Source organism: Eschrichtius robustus, chromosome X (assembly GCF_028021215.1).
Source record: "Eschrichtius robustus isolate mEscRob2 chromosome X, mEscRob2.pri, whole genome shotgun sequence".
In the NCBI taxonomy this organism is placed as follows: Eukaryota; Metazoa; Chordata; class Mammalia; order Artiodactyla; family Eschrichtiidae; genus Eschrichtius; species Eschrichtius robustus.
Genome location: NC_090845.1, coordinates 26,601,986 through 26,622,034, shown reverse-complemented (window position 1 = coordinate 26,622,034; position 20,049 = coordinate 26,601,986). Strand labels below are relative to the sequence as shown.

The window sequence follows — 20,049 nt, the reverse complement described above, 5'->3', positions numbered from 1 at the left end:
TATAAATGAGATCCTCAATAGTTTTAGGAAGCTACACTGGGAGACCCTGAGAGGGCTGGGAAAGTGACGCAATTCATAATGTATTACCAGCTGTATGTTTCTCAGAGAAGATATGCCCAATGAGGTAATATATGTGAAACCACTTTTAAGTTGTAAAGTACCCTACAAATATAAGAAACATCCTTTTGAATGTGTAGAACAGAACCTTAGAAGTAATCTCTTTATCATTCAAATTTTTGATCTGTGGGTGCTGTTGATGTGGGTAAGACACAGGTGGTGCTGATACAAGTAAGATATTAAACGACAGTAATTTGAGAACTATAACAGAATGCCTTTCTTAGTTATGTGTCAGGATGGATCTAAGATAGCTGTGAAATGATGACTAGCCCGAGGCATTTGCTTCCAAAAGATTCTGAAAGCATCATGCCAAATATTGTTGAGAATCCTTGATACCCAGAAATCTATTGGGTGAAAAGGACTGAACTGTCTATGAAGAACATCAAGAAGCAAGGCTATAGCACATGGAAGGAAAATCTCCAGAAAGCAATGTCATATTAGGTGGCTATTATAATCCAAGTTTGGGATGATGCACATGAAAATGCTACAAAAATTCGGTGCTGGCTATAATTGTGAATTATCAGGTTCAAAGACTTCACCTAAGCTTTGGACTACTTTCCTTTATAATGTTAGATAATGTCCAGCTGAGCCACCCTATCATTGATAGCTGCAGCATTCTGGGAAGTTTGCCCTTCCCGAATTATTTCCTTTTATTTATAGGGATGTGCCATTGTACTGTACTGTGGTTGATCCTCAGTATACCCTTTAAGTGTAAATTGCCTGAATATCCAATGTACTGTCATATCTCAGAGTAACAGGGATAAAGAGGCGATTATCTACACAGGGTCATGTCCCACCTTGTTTTTTTCTTGGGCTCATCCCCTTTTGGTGTGGGTAGAATAGAGTACGAGGTGAAATCAGAAAATTGGACCAAATGTTTTAAGTGCCTTCAAATTTTCTGATTCTCCAATTCTCCTAGCCAGAGTGCACATTTTAAAAAATCTGAAACGAGGATCTTAACATTTCCCTTCCTTACATTGATGCTTAATGCCACCAGAGTGTTAGCTGAACCTTTGAAGTGACTGTAACAGAGAAAAGAAGCCTCACTGTATGGTGTGGCAAAATTGTTTCCTAAATCACATTTTATTATATGGTAGGATGTAGCCACAAGGTAAATGATGAAAAGCTTATCACTAAAGGTGATTATAATAAAACTAGAGAAAATATTGCCAACGTAAAAGGGAAGGCTACAGAAATATGTGTGATAGACTGGATTATCCAGCATCTATTTTAAAACTTTAACTCATGAAGTAAATAGGAACAATGTGCACTTGGTATAAGTACATAGCATAGGCTTAAACTATGCCACTCAGTATATGAAAACTGGACCCCAATTTTGCTCCCTCAATTTTCCTGTACTTTCATTCACTCAGTAGATATTCATTTAGTGTCTACACTGTGGCACTCACTAGTAGGTGCTAGACATGTAGCTGAGAACAAGACACTAGCAGGTGGTACTGATATGAGGAACTGCTTTCCTAAACATTATTTTGTATCTGGTGCTAAAGAATAACAGTGGTAGTTGTGGAGATAAGCACTGGTAACACCAGAATTTGGGGTATGACTGTGTGGTACCCAGGGTTGTAGCAGAGACGTTCGTATAAACACTGGCTCTGAGGCTTGGGCATGTGTCTTGCAGTTTCCTATGGCGTATAAGCTAACAGGGCACAGCAGAGGTTTGAAAGGTGCTTGTTCATTGGAGCTTGTCTTCTCCTACTGCTCTTTGCAACCCCAAGTCAACCACATGAAGAAACTGAGGCTAGTCTCTTGGAAGATGGAAACCATGTAGAGAAACATGTTGCAGAAGTGAGCCATCCCAGCTGAGCCTCACTACTTGAACTAGCCTGACAACCCACAGACATATGAGTGAAGACCATCCAGTTCCAGTTTCAACAGAGCCTCTAGCTGATTGCAGAGATCAGGTGAGCCAGTCTGGACCAGAACTGCCCAGCAGGTCCATAGACTTGTGAGAAACAGTAAATACTTATTGTTTTAAAACACTAAGTTTTGGTTGGTTGTGCATCCAAAAGTAACTGATAGAGGATATCCACATGCATAAGAATGAAGTTGAACCCTGAATTCACACCATATACAAAAATTAACTCCAAATGGATCAAAGACCTAAATGTAAGAGCTAAAACTATAAAACTCTTAGACGGAAAGATAGGACTAAATCTTTGTGTCCTTGGATTAGGCAATGGTTCCTTAGATACAACATCAAGAGCACAAGCAACAAAAGGAAAAATAGATGAACTGGGCATCCCTGATATAAGGAGAAATGCTTTGGGGGAGGGTCATTACTGCACAATCTAGCCCAGCCACTTAGTGTTTATGTGACGCTGGGAAAGTCACTTACCTCACTAAGCTTAATTTTCATTATCTGTAAAATACAAATACTATTTATATCATAAGGTTCTTGTAAAGATTAATGATTATATTTTAAATTCTTTATATGTATTTAGGCTTATAACACTGCCTATAAGAAAACCACATTTTTGTTTCATACTTTCTGCTCGGTCTACATTCTTCATAAGTTATATAAATACCTACTACCTGGTATTATCTTCAGAATTGAAGTCAAAGCTACTCTGTTTATAGTTATTATAATAGTTATATTTATAGTTATTTTTAAGATATTATTTATAGTTTCCTAAAATGGCTGTGCCAGGATAATTAATTTTTTTTAAATTTGGCTGTGCCAGGTCTTAGTTGCAGCATGCAAGAACTTCTTTGAGGCATGTGGAATCTTTAGTTGTGGCATAAGGGATCTAGTTCCCTGACCAGGGATTGAACCTGGGCCCCCTGCATTGGGAGCGTGGAGTCTTAACCACTGGACCACCAGGGAAGTCCCTGTGCCAGGATAATTAAGAGTGTGGTTGATGCCTGAGTTAGGATATATCTGTGAATCGATAATACTAAGCAGGATCATACCGAAAGCACCTATGTTTGTAAATATGGGTATAATATGTAATTCATATGTATTACATGAGTAATATGTAAATATCATAAAATAAGAACTATTGATTTCCTTCCAGTATCTTATTTACTTTGCTAATTAATTTGTGAAATCAATTAGGATCAGAAATTAATATCAATTTCTATATCAATAGCAGCAAACTCATTCAATTCATTAGTGTGAGAAGTAACTTAAGCCTACATTTTAAAGACTGTGTTTCCTATGTCAGAGTGATTTAAAGGGAGATGCTGTTTAAAAGAGCTGAATGGAAAAGGTCACTTTCTGAAAGCACAAAGTCAGTTGAGGTAAAGAGGAGCCAGATATCTCTGATAGCTTCAAAAGAAACAAAGCAGTCAGAAAATTCCTACCCATAGATTAAATATAGTACTTGGCCCTTGGAAAGGGATGCTTGCAGGAGCAAACGATAAAACCATATAGAGATGGATAACTCAAGGAACTTCATTTAGCACATGAATTGGTGGAAGATGTTGAGTGACATATTACCTTTTTATGTCCCTACTCTCTTGATTGAACAAATTAATGATTGAAATTAGAATTTTGGTGAGAGTAAGAGAGTAAGTTTGGGATAAATACATTTTCTTGCCTTAGGATTTGGGTCCGTTTCATTTGGATGCAACAGTGTATGTTCTCTTAAACATGAACTATCTCAAGGAGAGACAGCATAAGAATTGTTGCTAATTTAATTGGACATTTGACACCTTGCTGGGTCCAGGTTCTGAAACTTTCCTCTCAAGCATCTGGGCCAGCAGATGACGTGAGAGTTGGAGCAAGAAAAGTCTCTAATGAATTGCAGGTATGAGGGGAAGATTGGCCTAATTCTAAGTTAAAACAAGTAGCAACTTACAATAGAGACAGCATACTGAAAGATACTCTAGCATTTACTAGTGATTCACATTCTTTAAATTGGTATATCTATCAAAAATATTCCTGAATATTGAATTTTATTTTAAGATTTAATTACTTAGAAAAAAGAAAAAGTAAAAGCCTCTGAGGTCCCATTGGGTCTGCTAAGTCTTTACTATTTGAGGAAAGCAGTGACACTTAGAGGCAGTGGCCTTGAATTTCAGAAGCAAGGTCCCTAGGTCTCTGAGGGAGGTCTGCTAGAGATTTAACAATTTGGATGATAGCAGAACCTACCTGGAATAAGAATGAAAGAGGAACACCATGAGCACATTGGAATCACATAATACTGTTATTTTTCACAGAGAATAATTTAGTACAAGCAGGTCTTTCTTGGCTCCTATTTAGTACAAGCAGGTCTTTCAACCAGACAGTCTGGTTGAATTGCCATGGTCACCAAAGACTCCCATTTAAAGACTGTTCCTCTGCAAAGAGGCATGACGCTACCCCTAAAGAGAATATTCTAGCAAGGTTTTGGTACATTGAATAATGAGTGCCCAGTGAATTGCAGAAACCATTTGTAAAGTGGTTAGAATACTGTAGCTCTAATATTGGGAGAGATTAGACACTTCTTATCTGGCACTGACATCCAAACCTCTTAATCAGCCACTAGTGAGTCATAGTAAATTTTACAATTGTTGCATTAAAGGTTAAACATAATGGGTTATAGTCTAACTTTTTTTATCCACTACAGTAGCTTCTACTATGACTTCAGTCATAGCAGAGTCTTTTAAGCTCATCATCTCAGCTCTTATTTAGTGTTTCAACGGGTAATTTCAAGTCGTTATGAATAAAAATGTTAATGTGTCTATAAAATTTTCTTGAAGAAAAAATATTACCTGGGAGGGTCACAGTGCAATTAACTAAATATGCCTAGTCAGTACGTAGTTAATTTTAGTACTTTTATTTATGAAGAATCTTTCTCTCAGGAACACAAAGTTTTTTGGAAGCTGAACCCTGCTATGCTTCTCTCATTGTCCTTGGTGTTATGATTCTGACCATGTGAACCCCTTGGATAGGACTGATTCCTGGGGTTGTCATTTGCTGTTCATAGCATTTGTAGGTTGCTCTGGACTTTTGGTCAAAAGGAGTTGCTTGGTTGTTGTCTTTATCAGCTGAGATAACTCATGCTGCTTCAGAGAGTCAAGAATTATTATTTTTCAGCTCTGTAGGACATTGTACTGAGTATTTTAATAGTTGTCAGAGACAAAATGTCTGTTCTCCGTTGTCTTATGATTTAATTTAGAGGCAAAATGCAGACTAGAGGCTTACTCTTAGTTGTGTGTCCTCAAAAGTTTCTACCTCAGGAACCCACACCTTGAGTTTGGGGCCCACCCTGTGAAATGATATCATATAATACAAATATAGTTATCTAAACCAACTATACAGTAGAGTCTGTGGGGTAGGGTAGGAGAAGTTATGGAAAAGGACCCTACAGACCAGAGAGGTCTGCCGTATATAGTAGTCGTGGTTCTTTATCATATGAAAATGTATCACCTTCACCCATAAGAAGTGACATAGTGAAATACAAATTCAAATTATAAGAGGTCTTTTTCTAAGTTATCAGCTTGGCAAAGATAAAATGGTTTGATTTGTGTTGGTAAGGGTGTAGGTAATCAGGCACCCCTTTACATTGCTCATGGTAAGTTAAATTGTGTAATTTTTATTCAAGAAAATTTAGAAAGCGCTATCAAAACAAAATGCAAGAACTTTGGAACTAGTAATATCCCTTCTAGGAATATATTCTATAGATATTTGCAAAAACATATACCATGATAGGCATTGCAGCATTGATTAAAATGATAAAACATCAGAAACAACTAAATGTCCAGCAATAGAGCATTTATTAAATAAATTATTGTGTATCCATTTTATGTAACAGTATAAAGTTGTATTAAGTGAAATGAGGCAACCCTGTGTACTGACATGTAATACTCCCTGAGATATATCTTCAAGTGGGAGAAGGGGCCAAGGTATAGAACTGTGTGTGTAGAATGATACCATGGCATTAAAGTATTTATTTGTGAGTATACTTATATTTGCATAGAATTTCTCTGGATGAATACACAAGCAATGAGTAACAAGTCTTGTATCCAGAGGGGAACTCTGTGCCTGGGGAACAAAGGGGATTGGTTTATTGTTCAGCAAATATTCACTCCCATGCCCTCTCCCCTTTAAGATAGAGTATAATTTCCTGCCCTAGTGACTAGGTCTTGGAAACATGACTTGCTTTGGCAATAGAATATAGCAGATACGATACAAGCATGGGCAGTTCTGGCTTAGTCATATGCTTCTGTGATTGTCATGAGAATAACATGACCCAGGTAGCCACTGTCTTTTCAGCCTGTGACTCTGAAAGACACGTGTGGATTATCCCCAAACTTGATCCAAAGTCTAGAACCAAGGCCACACAGCCCACAGTCTGAAGTAGAGGTGTCCCTGCCAATTTGTAGGCTTCTAAGTGAGAGAAATCAGTGCTTGTTAATATAAGTCACTAAGTTCTGGGGTTGTGTGTTACACAGCATTATTGCATCAATACCCAATTAATATAGCTGTAGACTTACTTGTTATGTATAGCCTTTTGTACTTTTTAAATGGTATATAGTGTACATGTATTACCCATTCAAAAAGTACATTAAAGTAATTTGTTAACCTCTATCTCCTCAAAACCAACCCAAAAAAATACACACAAAACAAGAAATAGCTTTAGATTGAACAATGCTGAAGCTCATGCCTCAGTCATATTTGAACTGCTCGACTGAAATGGTTATTTGTGGTTTGAGATTCCTCCTTTCCTCCTGAATCTGGCAAGCCACTGAGGCACCAGTTAGTCTTATAAAGAAAACTTACTAAAGTGGAAAGAAAGAAAGTGTTGGAACACAATGAAAGACTAATTACTTTGTCTAGGAGAAGAAGAGATATTGATGGATGTTTTAATTGATTTTAAATATATTTTTTAGTGTTTGCTGACCTAATTTGGTTATACCTGAATAGAAGCAGAGAGACTTCAACAGCATTTTGTTTGAATTCTTTATTTAGAAGATGGTAGACAAATGACTTTGTTTTGAGATTATTATGTGTCACTGAACCTGAAATTGTAACTCAGTTGCTCTATAAAGCCAGACTGAAGATGATTTACCAAAGTGTATTTTTGGAGAGGTCTCTATCGACTATGGGCATTTGTGATAACCAGATCCTCACTGAGAAAGCTGGTCGTCTATCTACTCCATGGTTTATTGAATGAAAGTTGGGATCAACAAAGTGAGAAATCCAAAAAAAGTATTCTGTCAGGTATGAATATTTTATATGAGAAAGTGACTGTAAGTATCAGATCAATGCTCTTAGGGTTTGATTGTGTGACATAAAGAGAGACAGAGTTGGCAGTGGGGACAAAATGTACGAATCTCTGAGACAGAAGATGCCATGACATAGAACAAATAGTAGAGAGGTGTTTTGGGGAGTGGAGACAGCAGAAGTAGCATTAGCAGGAGCTGGGTCAGCATTCATGGCAGATCACTAGACTGGGGAGTGTTGCAGGCTTGCTGGGGAGTAGCCGAAAGGTGTCCCAGGCTCCGAATTTGCCTTGAATTCTTGAAGTCCAAAGGCTTCTGTTCCCTTTAGGCCTGTTTCTGAGATGGCATCTGTTTTTCCTGTTTTCCCTGCACATTCTTTTTTTTTTTTTTTCTCAACATCTTTATTAGAGTACAATTGTTCTACAATGGTGCATTAGCTTCTGCTGTATAACAAAGTGAATCAGCCATACGTATAAACATATCCCCATATCCCCTCCCTCTTGCGTCTCCCTCCCACCCTCCCTATCCCACCCCTCTAGGTGGACACAAAGCACCGAGCTGATCTGCCTGTGCTATGCGGCTGCTTCCCACTAGCTATCTAATTTACATTTGGTAGTATATATATGTCCATGCCACTCTCTCACTTCATCCCAGCTTACCCTTCCCCTTCCCTGTGTCCTCAAGTTCATTCTCTCTTTTTTTTTTTTAATTAATTAATTAATTTTATAAATTTATTTATTTATTTATTTTTTGGCTGTGTTGGGTCTTCGTCTCTGTGCGAGGGCCCTCTCCAGCTGCGGTGAGTGGGGGCCACTCTTCATTGCGGTGCACGGGCCTCTCACTATCGTGGCCTCTCCTGTTGCGGAGCACAGGCTCCAGACGCGCAGGCTCAGTAGTTGTGGCTCACGGGCCCAGCCGCTCCGCGGCATGTGGGATCCTCCCGGACCGGGGCACGAACCCGTGTCCCCTGCATTGGCAGGCGGACTCCCAACCACTGCGCCACCAGGGAAGCCCTCAAGTTCATTCTCTACATCTGTGTCTTTATTCCTGTCCTGCCCCTAAGTTCTTCAGAACCATTTTTTTTTTTTTGGATTCCATATATATGTGTTAGCATACGGTATTTGTTTTTCTCTTTCTGACTTACTTCACTCTGTATGACAGAATCTAGGTCCATCCACCTCACTACAAATAACTCAATTTCGTTTCTTTTTATGGCTGAGTAATATTCCATTGTATATATGTGCCACATCTTCTTTATCCATTCATCTGTCGATGGACACTTAGGTTGCTTCCATGTCCTGGCTATTGTAAATAGCTCTGCACATTCTTACAAATACATGAGCATATCTCTGTTCTTGCAATAACGTGAAAAAGTCCAACTGACCTCACGGTCAACCTCAAAGCCTCTAGTTATTGCCAGATAGAGAAAAACTGTTTTGTGGCAACTGATTATATCACTAAGCCCAGAAATGGCACTTTAATTGTGATAAATCAAGACTTCAAGGATGACTTCATGGAAATGTGTTGCCACTATTGGAAAGGAAAAAACCCTCAAATATATAGCCCTATAATTGATTTTCTTTTTAGTGTGTTACTTGTATATTCATATAACCATGAAGATAATAATTCTGAATAATTTAAAGTCTTACTACCCGAGAATAATAAGCTTTTGAAATGATTAAATGACACTGAGCTCAAAAATTAGAGAATTCTGTGTATCTAGTTATTATCATAATACACAAATTCTATTCTAATTTCTCTGTCTATGAAACAGGCATAATAGTTATAGTTGTCTATTAGTGGACGCAAATTAAATTATTTAAAGTGGAATGGATATTATCCCAACTCTATACTTGTAAATATTAAATATCCTCCTACCACATCCTCCTTTTTTTAAAAAATTTTTTTAAAAAATTTATTTATATTTATTTTTGGCTGTGTTGGGTCTTTGTTTCTGTGCGAGGGCTTTCTCTAGTTGCGGCAAGCGGGGGCCACTCTTCATAGCGGTGCGTGGGCCTCTCACTGTCGCGGCCTCTCTCGTTGCGGAGCACAGGCTCCAGACGCGCAGGCTCAGTAGTTGTGGCTCACGGGCCTAGTTGCTCCGCGGCATGTGGGATTTTCCCAGACCAGGGCTCGAACCCATGTGCCCTGCATTGGCAGGCAGATTCTCAACCACCACGCCACCAGGGAAGCCCCACATCCTCTTTCTAAAGTCATTGATATCGCCATAAAATTTTCAGTACAAATGAGGCTTCAACTAACACTAATAGAATGAGGATTAATGAGGTCAATTTGCACTGACCATCTTCCAACTGATAAATGTCAAAAATCTTCTTCTGTTCACTAGTCCACAGGGACCCACCTGCAATAAATGCTCTAAAAGCTGTAAGCAAGTAGTTTCTGAAAAGTATTTGGCTGTATTCCTATTCATCAAAACACTGAACTCATAATACCATGGAACAACAATTAGTCAGACTACGAATTAACTAAGAAGCTTTACGTCTACATTACTATGTTTAATTCCCGAAATCAGCTCTAAAAGAGTGAGAGACCTACCCTGGGTCCAAGAATAAATGGGCCCTTGGACTTTTTTCTCCTCACGAGGCGTCTACAGTTTAAGCAATAATCTCAGCTACTTCACTTTAGCATATGGTATTTGTTATAGTTCTAAAGTCTACTTCACTTTAAATCTCTAGTTGCATCATTTTTGTCTTAAGAACAAAAGCATCATTTGAAAGTATGTAATAGGTAATAAATAGGTTAGCCCATGATTATGATATAGTTATGGAAAAATGTGAAACATCAGGGAATGATTTCGAAGCATTTGTTTTTTATGTTAAATGTTTTTTATAATTCAACACTTCTATATAAAGAAAAAAATTCTGTTGATAAATTCTATTTCTAGAAGGGGAAGGTAATATTAAACGTGTAATTCTTCATAAATATTTGAAATATAGGACTAGTTTGCTATATTATGTTCCATAATAGATTTTTGCAGTTTTATATCATAATTATGGTGTACATAAACTGACATTAACTTTTTCAAACATTAATGGATCCCAACCAACCAAATGGAAGGAGAGGTGTATCAGAAGCTTTCTGGGTGGCAGAAAAAATGAATATAGGCTTTTGTAATGGAAAATTCAGAGGATAATAGCTGCATTAATTACTTGTACTCCCCTGAATAATTTTTGACCTCATACAGTTTATAAGATCAAAGTTATATATTACTTCCTTTCTCATTTAAAAATAGCAGATGAAAAGTGGGTTTTCTGAAAAGAGCTGTAATGTGTTTGTGTTCTCCTAGGTTTATACGTGGGTCATAGAAATGTCCAAAATTGTAATTCAGTTACTGAAGGAGTATGTCTTACAGAGGTGACCTGTTTGGAAGTGGGATGAGAAAGGATGCCTGGCAGTTGCCCTCAGGGTGGACAGAGGCTTGCTCAGAGAAACTGAATTCTAGAGAAGAGTCTGTGTTGCATAGAACTTGTTTGGGGCTGCATTCAGAGTATTGTTTTGCAGGACTTTTTCAAAGGGGAATTAATTTCCCTATCTCTTTTCCTACTTGGTCATCTCAAGTGAAAATACCCCCAGCTTCCTACATTGACCCCTACTTACTTATACATCTTCATTTCTTTCTTTCCTCCTTGGTTCAGAAGATGAGCTGTTTCTTCACCAGTGCTCTAGAATCTGGATAGAATCCTAACCTCTCTCCTCTGAGATATTGATCTACAATCACTCTTTTCTCTAACATATATTTATTATATTATATTAATATATAATATATTTAATCTCTCTATTAGCTCTTTACTTTCTCATCATATGTGGCAGACACTATTGGCTGATAAAACTCTCAACAAGTTGGGTATAGAAGGAGAATACTTGAGCATAACCAAGTGACCTTGATTTCCCTTTCTTTTTTGCTGGTTTTGCTATTCCTCCATGTTAAAGACCCAGAGTGCCCAGATATCCTATTTCCCAGCCTCTCATATGGTGGAGGGAAAGACTGATGAAAATGCTGCCGAGTCTTTTGCAAAAGACAGTCCTCACTGATAAGACGGTGGCATGTGAGGAACAATTCCCCTTCCTTCCCTTCCTCCCTGCTTTGGAAGCTGACTAGTGATGATGTGAGGCTTGGAGCTGCGATAGCCATCTTGCAATCATGATGGGAAAACATGGAGGGCACACTGAGGAATGTATCTGGGAACAACTGAAAGATCCCGGGGATCGTGATGAGAGAAGACTAATAGAATCAGAAACAAAAGGGGAGATGTTATAATTCATACAACAGAAATACAAAGGATTGTGTGAACTATTATATGCAACAAATTGCATAACCTAGAAGAATTGGATAAATTCCTAGAAACACACAACCTCTCAAGACTGTATCATGAAGAAATATAAATTTTGAGCAGACCAATAACAAGTAAGCAGGTTGAATCAATAATCAAAAACCTCCCCCCAAAGAAAAGCCCAGGAGCAGATGTTTTACTGGTGAATTCTACCAAACATTTAAAAAAGAGGTAACGCTAATTCTTCTAAAACTCTACCAAAATTTGAAGAGGAAGGAATATTCCCAAACTCATTTTATGAGGCCATGTTTCCCTGATACCAAAGCCAGATAAGGACACCATCAGAAAAGAAAACCACAGGCCAGTATCCCTCATGAATATAGATGCAAACTTCTTAACAAAATACTAGCAAACTGAATTCAACAGCACATTAAAAGGATCATACACCATTATCAAGTGGAATTTATCCCTGAGATGCAAGGATGATTCAGCATATGCAAATCAATAAACGTGATACATCATATTAAGAGAATGAAGAGTAAAAGTCATATGATCATCACAGTAGATGTAGAAAAAACATTTGACAAAATTCAACATCCTTTCATGATAAAACTCTCAACAAATTGGGTATAGAAGGAGAATACTTGAGCATAACAAAGGCCATATATGACAAAGCCATGGCTGACATCATACCCCATGGTGAAAGGCTGAAAGCCTTCCCATTAAGGTCAGGAACAAGACAAGGGTGTCCACTCACCACTCCTATCCAACACAGTAATGGAAGTCCTAGACAGAGCAATTAGGCATGAAAAAGAAATAAAAGGCATCCAAATTGGCAAGGAAGAAGTAAAATTTTCTCTGTTTGCAGTTGATGTGACATTATACATAGAAAATCCTAAAGACCTGACAAAAAACTGTTAGAATAAACAAATTCAGTAAAGTTTGCAGGATACAAAAATCAACATACAAAAATCAGTTGCAGTTTATACACTAACAATGACCTATCTGAAAAAGGAATAAAGAAAATAATCCTATTTATAGTAGCATCAAAAACAATAAAATACTTAGGAATAAATTTAACCTAGGAGGTAAAGGTCTGTACACTGAAAATGACTAGACGTTGATGCAATCAATCAGAAGACACACAAAAAATGGAAAGATATCCCAAGTTTATGCACTGGAAGAATTATTACTGTTAAAGCATGCATACTAATGAAAGCCATATATAGATTCAATGCAACTCCTATCAAAATTCCACTGGCAATTTTCACAGAAGTAGAAAAAAAATCTAAAATTTGTGTGGAGCCACAAAAGACCTTGAATAGCCAAAGCAATCCTGAGGGGGAAGAACAAAGATGGAGGCATTACACTTCCTGATTTCAAAATATACTACAAAGCTATAGTAATCAAAATAATATGGTACTGGCATGAAAACATAAATAGACCAATGGGACTGAATTGAGAGCGCAGAAATAAACTAATGCTTATATGGTCAACTAGAATTTGACAAGGGGGCCAGGAATACTCAATGGGGAAAGGAGGAGAAAGTGGATATCCACTTGCAAAAGAATGAAATTGGACCCCTATCTTACACTGTCACTAAAATTAACTCAAATGGATTAAAGTCTTAAATATAAGATCTGAAACTGTAAAACTACTAGAAGAAAACATAGGGAAAAAGCTCCTTGACATTGGTCTTAGCAATGATTTGTTAGATATGACACCAAAAGCTCAAGCAAGAAAAGGAACAATAAACAAGTGGGACTACTTCAAACTAAAAACACTTTGCACAGAAAAATAAAGGATGAACAGAATGAAAAGGCAGCCTATGGAATGAGAGAAGATATTTGCAAACCATGTATCTGATAAAGGGTTGATATACAAAATGTATAAAGAAATCATACAATTCTGTAGTGAAAAAACCCAAACAGGGCTTCCCTGGTGGCGCAGTGGTTGAGAATCTGCCTGCCAATGCAGGGGACAAGGGTTCGAGCCCTGGTCTGGGAAGATCCCACATGCCGCGGAGCGACTAGGCCCGTGAGCCACAACTACTGAGCCTGCGCATCTGGAGCCTGTGCTCCGCAACAAGAGAGGCCGTGATAGTGAGAGGCCCGCGCACCACGATGAAGAGTGGCCCCCACTTGCCACAGCTAGAGAAAGCCCTCGCACAGAAACGAAGACCCAACACAGCCATAAAATATAAATAAAATAAAAATTTAAAAAACAAACAAAAAAACCCCAAACAAACCGATTAGAAACTCAGTAGAAACTTCCCAAAGAAGACATACAAATGACCAACAGGTACATGAAAAGATGCTCAACATCACTAATCATCAGGGAAATGCAAATCAAAACCACAATGAGATATCACCTCACACCTGTTAGAATGGCTATTATCAAAAAGGCAAGAAATAACAAGTGTTGGCGAGGCTGTGGAGAAAAGGGAACCCTCCTGCACTATTGGTGGGAATGTCAATTGGTGCAGCAGTATTGAGTTTCCTCAAAAAATTAAAAGTAGAATCACCATATGATCCAGCAATCACACTTTGGGGTACATATCTGAAGGAAATGGAATCACTATCTTGAAGAGATATCTACACCCACATGATCTTTGCTGCATTATTCACAATAGCTGAGATATGGAAACAACCTGTGTTCATCGACGGATGAATGGATAAAGACAATGTGTCGCACACACACACAAAGTGGAATATTATTCAGCCATAAAAAGGAAATCCTGCCTTATGTGACAACATGGGTGGAACTTGAAGGCATTATGCTAACTGAAAACAAGTCAGACAGAGAAAGACAAATACTGTATGTTCTCCCTTATATGTGGAATCTAGAAACCCCAACTCAGAGAAAGAGAGATTAGAAGGTTAGTTGCCAGCGGCTGGGGGCTGGGGGAGATGGGAAGATGTTGGTCAAGGGCACAAACTTTCAGCTATCAGATGAGTAAGTTCTGGGGATCTCTTGTACAGCATGGTGACTATGATTAAAAATACTTCATTATATACTTGAAAGTTGTCATTTATCCCACCAAAAATGTGACGAGGGGATGAGGTGTTAACTAACCTTATTGTGGTCATCATTTTGTAATATATATATGTGTATCAAATCATCACATTGTAAACCTTAAACTTACATGTATGTCAATAATATCTCAAAGCTGGGGAAATTTTTTAAAATTAATATAACTATTTCAACAAATTTTAAAAGAACAAGTTTTCACTTAAATTTAACTTTTTAATCACTGAGAGAAATATAACCATAGAAAAATGTATTGACTGAGCAAATATCTCTTCAGGTTTCTCTTTAAATTTAATAGTTTTCTTTGAACATTGTATATTAAGCTAACTCACATTTAAAAAAATAGATATGGTGTTAAAAATCCAAGTCAGTAAGTTATGAAATTAAAGGTGAAATTAATTCTAGAGAGAAAAACACAAGAATGTATTTGTTGTCATTTCTTAAGGCTTTGTGTTATAAATTATTTTCATTTGTATCATCAGAGACTTCTAGAAATAACTGTTTCAAACATCAGACTCCAGATGGATAGATTTAAGCTGTTGCACTCTAAAGATAGAAAGATTTCTGTTAAATCAAATTGTATTATGTCAAAGTTACAGGACTAAGTCAATAACTTCTTCAAAAATACTTAGGCATAGTCACTAATACTTTTAATATTCCTGTCACTAGACAATGACAATTTGAATTCTTGAAATTTATTTACATGAATTTTATGATTATTGACCATATTCTCCAGATTTGGGATTTATTCTGTGTCTCTAATATTTTTCCTTTTCTGGTCCGAGGCTGAGTTATGATTAAGGAAAAAAAAATCTATTCCCTCAGTCTGACTTTGGCCCCGTTAGATTCTCATTCTCTCTGACAGGGCAAAGAAAGCTCAGCTGCCAGTTTTTATGACAAGAGCAGCATTCTCTCATATGTATTCTAGTACCTTACTTCAAAGCAAACTTTCATTTCATCAGTCTCAGTAGAATAACACATTTGTCTTTTATTTGTCTCAATACTGAGTCAAGGAAGCTTTCTATACCAGCAGTTTTCCCAAAGAAGAGGAAAAAAAATTCAACATTAAAAACAACCACCTACACAGTCCTCTAAACGCGGCTTTCTGAGTTAAAGTATAAAAGATTCGCAATGAGAGAAAATCACATAGGATGTCTATTTCGGTGTAGAGACAAGGAACTAAAGAGGAAACCCAAAATAGGAGGGATGGAAGTAGAACTGCCAGTTACTCAGTAGGGGACCTTTAGTAAATCACTTAACCTGGTCTCATTGCCTTTCAAACTAATCCAGACCTGCCCTCACCTCCCAGCCCTTTAATCCCTGTCCCATTTATATTGCTTCCCCTGCTTCCTCTGGGCCTAGGCTACTTCCCTCCCTCCTCTCGCTATGACTAAACATATTTCTTTTCTTAATACCTTTCCTGGGTAGTTTTTTTTTCTTTCCTCCTCATCTTGCTCTGTATGCCTGGAATGATTCTAGTGAGTCAGAGGTATCCTTTTAGAATCACAGTTTCCATAAAGCCTTCCTGTAACAAGCTGTAAGTTGCTGCTCACCCTTTTTATTTTAGTAATTATTAAAGCAAGCAGAAACTTTTCTTACTTTGATTTCAAAAGTTTAATCCCATTGTTTATCAAGACTTATCGAACTTGCTAATAAACTGAGTTGGTAAGATTTCACTCAGCAAGAGACATGATGTTTCTTCAAGTAATTACATCTTGCAGTCTCTGCTGTGTGCTTCCTTTTTCCTAGCCTGGGTCATGTGCACAGAAATAGATTTTGGGAAATGACACTTTTGTCCTAGACCTAGATGGAAGAGTTGTTTACATCTTGGATGAAGAAGTGAATGAACATAATTAAAGGCTAGAGATAGTATTCTCACCAGATGAAAAGTGCTGCTTTAACCCCATATCTTATAGTTGTTCCCTAATAATACTATTGGATTTATGAAAAGTTTGGAATTAGATCTGACTATATCTAAGCTGCAGAATGCTTGTAGAAATGCATTATGCATTTTAGAAATGCAAAAGATTGTATTCCTATAATTGTGCTGAAAATTAATATTATTCTTAGGCACTATTTTTATAAACACTAAATTGAATTAATTGAGAAGTAGGAAAATTCCAGGGAGGCACAAATTCTTGTGTGAGAAACTGCTTCCTGTGGAACTGTCTTGGGCTGAAAATTGTTAGAGGAGGTCATTGAGAGGATGTGACTGCTGGTTGACCCTCGGGCTGGACCCAGGCAAATGGAGGCTCCTCAACCCCTCCCCTGGCCTTGGAATGTACGTTCTGCCCACCATTCCCACAGTGGGAGCCATTATCAAGGACGCAGCCTTGAGAGAGAGAGCAATGTGTTGTTGAGACCATCTGGACGGAACCCAGTTAAGGCCTCTGTATACATTTTTAGGATTCTGGCAGGCAGGTGTGAAGATCTACTTATCTTGTGGCGCCCAAGACAAACCTCGTGGGTAAGTTCCTTTGCTTATTAAACCTGCCACCTACCAACATGGAGGGGCTGCCTCTTTCTTCCATCTCCCTTGCCTTCTGTATACAGAGACCACTTTACAAACCAATGAAATGGATACAGATGAATGGAAACTAAAACAATTCTGGTGTCAATTTTGACTTTGTTGTGTTTCTTGGTAAACTTTTTCAATAATAATCACCAAGGAGAAAGGTGGGGAAGGCAACTTACAGCTTTTTCTTCAGACATTTAGCATTATTATGTATTCTGTTTTACAGACAAGAAATATTAGATGGGTTCATGGTTAAGAACTGCACCAGGGCCAATATGTCTGCCTCTTTCTTGGCCCTAAAACTGATAAAGGGAATTATGGTAAGCAGAGAATCCGAAGACTAGTTCCATGCTCTATTATTTCTGTTAATTTCCAAGATGCTTCCATTTTCTGTGGGAATGATTTTGAAACCTCCAACTGTAATGTGTAGGGCTTTTCTTTTGTTTTTGTTTTTAACTGACGTTTTTGTGTCATTTTAATTTGCCAATTTAAATCATTTTTGCAATACAGATTTTTAATCTCACATTACTTTGAAGTCAGCTGCATACACTTTAGTTTCCCCCCCACCCCCAGCAAAAATCTACCTATTTTACTACCTGCTTAGACTCATTGTTGTTCTCTTTATTTTCTCTTTCCTAGTTCACGGAATCAGAGCTGTTTTTAGATGATTATACACTTTAAAAAAAAAAGGTTCTACCAAATCAGTTCTTACAAGCATTAAAAATGTTTGGAAGATGGGGGGGGAAAAGAGAAATGTTTTGATATTCTTAGGGGATTTTCCAGGGAACATGTTAGCAACGCTGACATTTTGTATCAAGTTTTACCCACACAAATGGGCTCTTTACTGCCAACTTGACTTTTAAGAGGGCCTAAAAATGTTATCTAGAATAAAAATTAATTCAAATGATGCAAGCTGACATATCACTTGCATTTCAGATCATACATATTTTCCCATATCCCCGGATACAACACAACAAATAAACATAGGGAGACTCTGAAAGGTGGGAAGAAAGAGGTGAACTGCCTAGAGACCTTGGGATTTGAGGAATGGCATGGTGGTGAATTCTCTGTGTTTCCTTATTACCTCCCATATATCCTGGACAGGGCTCTCCAGAAGCCTCTAAACCAGAATTTCCAATAGACAAAGACAAAAGGAGGAAAAAAGTCCTTTTCCCTAGCCAAAGGACCTGGAGAAGGGTAGTTTAACAATAAAAAAAAAAAAATTGGAAACACCCACCATACTTCAGCCAAACATCAATGGAAACAATGCTTCCCACCTCTAGGATTTCAATGGGGCTGAGTGAGGATTTGATCTTCCATGCCTGCACCTTGCCCCATGGAAGCAGGTGGTAGTGCTCTAATTCTCTCCTTCCTCCAGGTGCAGGGCTAGGCAGGGGCCTAACCTTCTGAGCAGGGAGCTTATCTTCCATTTCCCACCTAGTGGAAGCAGGCAGCACTCTAATTCCCCTGCTGAGTAATGTCAGCAGGTTATTCAGGGGAGCTGATCTTCCATCCCCCACCCAATGCAACCAGCAGGTACACTCCGGTTCCCCTGTAGGGATAGTGTTAGCGAGGCTGAGCTGGGACCTGGTCTTCCATTTCCTGCCTGGCAGTAGCAGGTGGTGCTCTGATTTCTCAACCAGGGCAGTGTCAGTGGGATCCAACTGTGAGCTGTGCCTCCACCTCCACCTGCAGTCAATGAGGCTGAGTGAGGTGAGAAGAAGTGGGACTAGCTGGCATTCTGCTTCCTCCTCTCTGCTTTCCTGGTGTCGGAGGGGTCCATTTGGAAGAGTGAGCTTCTGCCCTCACCCTGCAGCATCAAGGTGATATGAGTAAGTCAACTTCTTCCCTTATTCGTGTCAGCAGGGCCCAGCAGGAAGCTGAGCTTTTGGTGTGAGTCGGTGCCCCACTTTTCACCAGGAGAATGTCGACACAGCCAAGTGGGGAGCTAAGCCTCCATCCCACTTGTCTGCAATGAAGCAGTGTGTGTTGCTGCCAGGAGAGTTGTTGGGACCCACTGAGAAGCAAAACATGCACACCAAACTGCCCTCACACTAAACTTGAACAGGGGACTGCCTGCTAAAAAGGGGACGTTAAATAGGATCCAAAATCTCATAATATCCAAAATGTCCAAAATAAAATAGAAAATCACTCGTCATACTAGAAACAGGAAAGTCATAGCATGAATGAATAAAAAAGACAACCAACTGATAATAACACCAAGATGAATCAGATCTTGGCATTATCTGACAAGGATTTTACAGTTATTGTTGTGTTTGTGTAATGAGAACACTTAAGATTTTCTTTCTTAGCAAATTTCAAGTATACAATACAGTGTTATTAACCATAGCCACCATGTTGTACATTAAATCCCAGACTTATTCATTTTATAACTGAGACTTTGTACCCTTTGACCAACATCTCCTATTCCCCCCACTCCTCAGCCCCTGGTAACCACCGTTCTATCCTCCAGTTCTATGAATTCAACTTTTTTTTAGATTTCACACATAAATGAGCTCATACAGTATTTGCCTTTCTGTGTCTGGCTTATTTCACTCTGACAAAGATTTTAAACCAGTCATCATACAAATGTATAAACAAGCAATTACAAATTCTCTTAAAACAAAGGAAAAAATAGGAAATCTCAACAAAGAAATAGAATTTATTAAAAATAACCTAATGTAAATCATAGAACTGAAAAATACAATATAAATAAAAACTCAGTGGATGGCTCATTAGTGGAGTGGAGATTACAGAGGGGTGGAATTAGTGAACTTATGGAGAGATTGTTAGAATTTACTCATTCAAAACATACAGTTACCATATGATTCAGCAACTCCTAGGTATATGCCCAAGAGAAATGAAAACTTATGCCCACACAAATATTTGTAAATAGATATTCATAGCACCACTATTCATAGTGGC

At 38.1% G+C, this 20,049-nt stretch overlaps 1 non-coding gene across 1 annotated transcript; it reads right to left on the bottom strand.

Moving 5' to 3' along the window:
- Window positions 1-2,889: 2,889 nt before the first annotated feature.
- TRNAW-CCA (transfer RNA tryptophan (anticodon CCA)) lies at window positions 2,890-2,962 on the bottom strand. The gene has a single exon. It is a non-coding gene; the product is annotated as a tRNA-Trp (tRNA).
- Between the last annotated feature and the right edge of the window lie 17,087 nt (window positions 2,963-20,049).